Source organism: Pleurodeles waltl, chromosome 8 (genome assembly GCF_031143425.1).
Source record: "Pleurodeles waltl isolate 20211129_DDA chromosome 8, aPleWal1.hap1.20221129, whole genome shotgun sequence".
NCBI lineage: Eukaryota > Metazoa > Chordata > Amphibia > Caudata > Salamandridae > Pleurodeles > Pleurodeles waltl.
In genome coordinates, this window is record NC_090447.1 from 1,235,798,749 (window position 1) to 1,235,806,634 (window position 7,886).

The following is a 7,886-nucleotide window of genomic DNA, read 5'->3' on the forward strand; positions in this document are numbered from 1 at the left end:
GAGGACATATGTTTCCGGCTAGTGAAACACACCCGCACAGTCAGAAGAGGGAATGGAACACTGCTAGGACCATCAGTGCAATCCTATGTAGCACACATTCCCCAACATCAACATTACACACTACCAATGCTGACATCTGTATTGTGCCATGCCAATGCTATACATAGTATATGCTAGGTCTCAGCAACAGATAGCTGGATGTGAAATATCAGAGACTGGGGCAGTTACAGAACACCCACAGCCAGTGCAAGGCCACAACATGAGAATGGAAGGAGACGGAGGGTTGAGTTGTACAATAAGGTGGCAACATACAATTTGGACAGAACCTACACCTAGAGGATGTGACGCAGACAATTCCCCAAACTGCCCAACATCATCCCCCACACTCCCCCCACAAAACAAACACATGTAAAAATATCATACCCTCCACCCCCAACCCACTAATAGTAACTAAACTAACAGCCTATTCTAACCTAACACTAAGCCCCCTAAACCCACTAAATATAAGAACCAGGAAAGAGGAGGGTGGGGAGGGAATCATGGCTGAGGGTCTCCAAGTCACAAGTTTGCCCTCCGCAGGGTCTTCTTTATCCCACGCACTCTCCTGTTGATCTAGGACACCTCCTGCTGCAGACTGTCCAGTCTGCGCAACATCCGTTGCATGTCAGGTTGCATTGAACAAAATTCCGCATTGTCAATGACTGCAGCAGGGCTGGTCTGTGTGCCACTTGTGGAGGGTTGTGCAGTTGCCAGTGCCATACTTGGTGAGGGAGGTGCAGGGGCTGCTGTCAGTGGTCCAGGAGCGGAGGATGTTGATGGACCTGCAGTGGTGGCTGTCATCCTTACTGCCACTTGGGTCGTAGTGGTGGTGCTGGTGGTGGCGGCTGTTGTGGACACAGATGGGCCCCTTTGGGCAAATACCCTCCGCACCCCTGAGGCGCTCTCATGGCGTTAACGTCGTGCCATGTTGCGGAACCCACACTCTACATCCAGAATGTGGCGGTAACACATCGCCCTCCTCTGGAATTCGCAGATCTGGTTGGCATCCATATTGGCTGCTGTTAAAAAAGATAAAGCCAAACATTAGTTACATCATTGTGTGATACAGCTACTGATGATAATCAAAAAATACATCTAATGTAGCTGAAACAGGCCATATCACAGTACAGATCACAGATTCTCCCTGAGGAAGTACATGCCAACGCAGCCTACACATGTCCTATCTAATAGCACAGCAATGCTCAAAAAGATGTGTACATACTTAATTGCTCTAAGTATCATTGTTCTGCCATTAGTCACATTACAAATGCTGCAAGTCCTCCACATGTGACAGGCCAACTAATGACTATCTTCTGGATGACAATCAAGGGCCGCAAGATCTGTGATTTGTAAATGGAATTGCCAGGATGTTATGTAGTTGCTAATCAAGAGTGGGTACCCTAGGTTGGAACAAATGAATTACAAAATTACATGTCTGTGTACTACACTTGGATCCTCACACCTAGGTACACATATTTCATAACCCTAAGCCTGTGCCTCGGGGGGGATGGACAAGCAACACATACTTTCAAACATCAAGGACAGTCAGGAAGCTTTGGACAGCTGTTCATGGGTTTAGTCAGTCCACCACAGGTAAGGAGGGTGTCCAACTAGGATAGATACAAACATTGGACAATCCCATCCACATTTATGTTCCTAATTGCAGACAATTGTCAACATCATTTGGTACCACCAATACCTGTCCTACAACAAGCACATAGATGCAAGCACCCATCTGGGCATGAGCTGCATGCACACCTATGACATTGTACTCAAGTGCCACATAAACATAGCACAACATGTGGAGCTAGATGCTGCTAGGAAGTCATACATACAGTCTAACATGTTCATTAGTGAGGCTCTGGTCTGTGGGTAATACTTTGGCATCCCTACTCTGTGTGATTCTGGGTATGACCTTCTGACTAAATCATGCAAATGGCCCTCCCCAACTTTTTCATTACAAGAAATGTAACAACAAATGTCACCCTATTCACATGGCCATGCCTACAGGACTGCACTACAATCTCAAAATATGACTCTAAGCCACTGATTGTCCAACTCAAATATGGAAAAATAAGTCAAACTCCAGTTAAGTCACATATCAGATCATGTGCCAGCACATCACACCTTGCTATGTGTCCAACACACAAGAGTCAATCACACAACAGCTGCAAACACAACACAGAACTGAAATATTAACACTTACTGGATATGTCTGAGTCCGCAAATCAAGCCACATCTCCAATTGTGTAAGGGGCAGGTCCACCTGTAAAGCATGAAAGGGTGAAATGTGCTCAATGTCTGTGCACTTTAAAACACTTTAAATTAAAATTACTGTGTGTGACATTATATCTGAAAATCGAGCCCCTCAGGCATGATGATACTCCAACATACATGCCACTGCAAACATGTATAGACCCTGTCACTCCAGTGAGTGATACACACACATATGTACACAGGCAGTGGCCCTAACTATCATGTGGTGACAAACATGATTCCTAAATTGGTTGCAGACTCATTTATAGAGTGTACTCCATTTCATCATTTGGTGTTATGAGAGACATACAAAGCCACATTCCTGGTGCACTGCAATACCATTCACTCAGGTATTGTGGCTTGTGCATAAAGGGACAATCAGTTACTGTGCGCAATGCTCATGTGGTTTGAGTTAAGCTCATGATTTATTATGCTTTCTATGGTCCCTTACATGCAGGCCTGTGTTGTGTGTAGGTTACATTTACAGTGTACCCTGAGCCACAAATGCCCCCTATGACACCATAATGGCAGGGATCCTGTGCGTTACTTGATGACAATCTGACGCTAAACATGGATTGGCCATTTATAGAAATTAATACAACAAAGAAATATATGCTGACAGTGTATATTTTGGTCATCATTGACAGAATGCATGGGCACAGGTGTAGTCATTGCACCTGAAATGTGTTACTCATTGCCCTGTGTAACCATATTGGGTATTGGAATTCACAGTTAGCCACATTCATCATCTTACATTAGCCAAGTTGGGAGATCAGCGGGTATACAGCAAACTGATACTGTCCCATTATTGAAACATGGTTTAGCAAATGTCCTACTGTTTCAATCATGATGATGTAAGTTTGAATTTGTATGTACCTTGGGAATGGCAGCAGTCATAGGAATGCTGGTTTTCTGATCTTAGCATACACCCATGTCTGTGATAGCCTTCATACTAGGAAGTTAGCTATTGTACATATGCTGCACTAGATCAGCAGTGGTGTACCAAACGTAAAGTAGCAAAGTATTTGGGGACTTTATATGTATCATGGAATTGGTCACGGGCCCCTTGCACAACATCATGCAAGTAATAAACTGTGATCATGCAATCCCCAACTTCAGGTATCCCATGATGACCCAAAAACTTACGAGAAGTGCATGGCTATAAAGTAACACAGATGGCAAATGCATCAGCTCTGTTCCAGCTATTGTGCCCCAGGCCAATGTAAAACACACAGGAACAATGAACAGAGGGCCAGGGATATTTGTTATTCCTCAATTTGTAGCATTTGCTTCATGTTTTACGCTACAGCTATGGAAAGTAGCACCAAAAATTTAGATATGAACCTGTATGCATTACTTTGGCATCCATTCCTAATGTCAAGTCAAGCTATCAGCCTAAGATATTACCTGAGGTTAGGAAGAACTTTGTTGTTTGGCCCGGAACACAGTTCAGACATGTATTCAAAATAATTGGGGACCACATTAATTCATTGCTTTAGCTTGTGAAATACATCTCTTTCCTGGTACACTCACAGACCATGGATAAAACATATGTTTGAGCCCCATTACCATCATCTATTGATGTGAAAGCTGCACTAATTTACAAGATCAAGTTTTGTTTTGTAAGTTTGTGCAGCTGTTGCGTCAACAAATGACCGTAATGTGTAGCAATTATTGTATAACTCAGGGCCATTGTATGTTTAACTTGCATTCCACATGTCTAAAAACATTGCATGCAGCATATCAACAAATCTGCTACTGTCACTACAGAGCATTTAAATGTGCACATTACTCTGAATTGTACTCACCAACAGGGCCACCAATCACAACACCCAGTTGGTCCAGCATGTCTTGCTCTCTGGCAACAAGGTCAGCCCAGCGGTGCTTCAGTTGGTGGTCGTTGCGCGGTGTGTTGAAAATTCGACGCAGATGGTACAGTACTTTGGACCACCTGAGCCTCCTCGTCTCCGTGTGATACCCCTGTATCACCCTGCCACCTGCTTCAATCATCAGGGGGAGGAAGTGGCACGCCAGCCAAATGAATGCCCCAGCTCCTCCTCACCCATTCTCCCGAGACATGGCCTACCCAATATGACAGAAATATTAGTACTAATAAAGGGTAAAGAGGAAAATAAAGGGAACGGAGGGAGGAAAATAAAAGTACAGTAACCCACAAACAGCCCAACTATCCCCAAACTAACAATACCCACTACACACTCCCAACAGTACAAAGACAAAGTTAGACACCAAATATGACAAATACACACTTACAATGAGCAACTGAGACAATTACAAATAAAACAGATGACAAATAGGATGGCACACAGGAGACAAAAGCACAAATTTGACAGGCAAAACTCTCAGCACAGCCACACAGTCTAGAAAAATCACAGACTGCAAAGTGAAAGTAAAAGTACATCCACTGTACCATTTCTGTAAACAGGATATCATATTACATTACTTTGTGCCTCAAATGTGGTGCATTTTTATTATGATGCGTCAAAATGTTATGACTCTTGCAGTCTGCGCACCACATTTTTTTGACGCAAATGCTTACAAATTACTCCGCATTCATAGTTCCAAATATTTTGCATTGGTTACCAATTTCATGGGGTACAGTGTAGGAATTACCGCTCGGAGCCAATGGATGTATAATGGCTGTGAGAGTCATTTTTAAACGCATATGTGGTTATTTTTGACGTATATGCGTCTTTTTTTACGCGTTTGCGTCAAAATATATGTCTTTTACTGTGTTTGTGTCATTTCTCTCATTTTTAAATGACATGAAAGCTGTAACTGTACAGAGATAGGCTGTTTGCACCTGCATTGTGTGTTCCAGTGTTTGGGCACATATGGCAGACCACACTACTACGGACCATGATACTCATGTTGTTGTACCTCATGAGCACTCTTCACTGACGCAATAGATACCCAAAATGTTTGAATAAAAATTAGTATTACCCAGTTTGAGCAGGTTGTGCGTCAATAGAGGATAGCCTAGGCTACGCAACTTAATACATTGACTCATCGCCTGTGTGTTAATGTCTGTGAATTGGCTATTTCAATTTTTGTTGGGCCTCTGTGTGAACGTCACAAGACGTGCTTTCATTAATGTGCTTATATGCATGTGTTGTAAATGTGGATAACCATCAGAAACTATTCAGTGCAGATATGAGTCAGGATATGTGTTTGTCAAACATGTAGCAACTAATGCTGTTTTGTACTGCACTGACATTTGGGACAATACATCTCCCATGACAAACTATGCACAGGATAGATAGAGGACGGTTGATAATGGCAATGAGTAAGCCATCACATGTACAGGAATGTTAGATACCACATCCTGGTAACTTGTTTGCATACTAACCATGAGCCAGTCATTTGAAAATGCTATGTAGGTACAGTGTTTGTGACACAGTGTCGGAAAACAATTCAAAAATGTAATGTCACTCCACAGTCTGAGTCATATACATGACCTATATTTCTCGTGTGGCAGTGGAGGACCAGCAGACCAAGCTGCATGTGTTCACATATTTTCAGTGGTTAATTGCACAAAGGTGTCCAGTTCAAGTGTGTCATTATTGTCCTCCATGTTGTCACTGTTACGTGCATGTCTACTCATGAGTCTGTGGATCCATTCCCTGCATTAACAGAGTATCCTTCAAAGCAGAATTGACCGAAAGCCAAAGGGAAATCGACAACACACATGGAGGTAGTCCAGCTATGGCACTGCAGAAGTTTTATGAGGCTGACAACAGGGCAACCTTGGTGTGCTCACAAACGTAATGGATCAGTAAATAGAACCCGGCAGCTTTCATCACAACATTTGTACACAGGGTGGTATTGAAAATTCCCACTGCAACAGGGATCATCAGTGCCTCTGTGCTGATTAATCTCACAGCTAGTCACCACGCAGCCACCATCATTGGGTTGCAGCCAATGTGAATCTGTGTGTGGACTGTGAGGGCACAAACATGTTTTGTCCTTTCATGCACATTAGCAAACGTTGTTTGTTGTGCTGGAGGCACCATTCCCAATCCATGCATACAGCCATAGTATACTGTCACTGTTTGTCACTCATGCATACATGAAACACAGGCAAGGGATAGGGCCGGGATTATGCTATTGGAATACATGCCCCAGACCTTGATACCATATGTAAACTGATTTAACTATACAATATATTTGTGGATTCATCGTAGACCTACCAGACACAATACCCCAGGAGGAAAGTGAGGGCATGGAAAGCAACCATGAGAGAAATGTAGCCACAGGGAACCTCTATGGTAACACAAAGACAGGAAACAATCAGGCTAACAGGATGCACACTCTGTCAGGAACTAACATGAACAAGGCAAATGCACAGTGAGCAGACTTAGACTGGGAAAAGCCTGAACAACACTATGGAAAATTAAAACTGGATTTGTGCTGTTGGCTGCAACGTTACACAATAACCCAAGGGCTGTGTTACACAAGTGGTTTATACGGCAATGTACAACAAGGATATACATAAAATGGCAGCTTCTAAGCAGTTCCAGGCAGCAGCAATGGTAGTGCAGTTTCAAATGGCTGGTCTGCATGGAAGTGCTCACAGGTGTGTGCAGCTTCAGTTTCTCACAAGTCCTGTAGGTGTGAAACCAGTTCAAAGGACCAACAGTACCTTTCACATGGGAAGCAATGGACAGGTGATTACAGGTCCCATAGACTACCAGGCAGAGCATTTTGGGACCTGCAGTCCATGCAGTCAGATGAACTAGGACTATGGCATGTCATACTAAAGAGGGAACCACACTGGAGTGAGAATGTGAGTCTGGGTGTGTGTAGATGAAGGATTATCAGGGTACAAATAGTCCTGTTACAGGGCCACCTAGAGAAGGGTGCAGAGAGACTGAATAAATGCCTGTGACAGAACTTATAACCTGGGATGGGATGCACAGGGCATGTCTTGTGAGCAATGCTTGTCATACTTGGGGCACTCATGCTATCCATTTGCAGCTTACATGGACTTCTGGACTTCTTGTCACACATGCTCTTCGCAGAAATAGCTGATGTCACACTTACTGTTGTCAAGGGTGTGGTCATACATTCCTGTTACCAATGCAATTGCAAATCCACTGCCTCATGTATGAAGCAGGTTTTTTTACTTGTGATTGATGTGTGCCATATGCTGCAATGAACCATGTTGCCATAGCTGTGCTACTCTGATATTGCCCTTCAAATGTGAAATGAACACGATATATGTCATTTACACTGTGTGTGAAGTTGGGTGTACATTCATACCCAACAAATGTGATATGGCTTTTTCAGTATCCTAATCTGTATTACTGCACTGCTCCATGAGGCTAAACTTTGATTGTGATTCCTAGGGATAATGTGATGCATTAATAATTACCCAGAGCATGATTTAGTGATTAGATTAGGTGTCTAATGACATATGGTAAGAAAGTGGTGATGGTGACTATAGTTAAAAGAGATTTTGTACAATGTGTTGTCTCCGACGCAATCCTGCTACAGTGTTTGGATGGTCCCCCTCATGTTGATGTACAGCATCCTCCTCTTCCTCCTCTTCAGGCATTTGTGGGTCTGGTTCA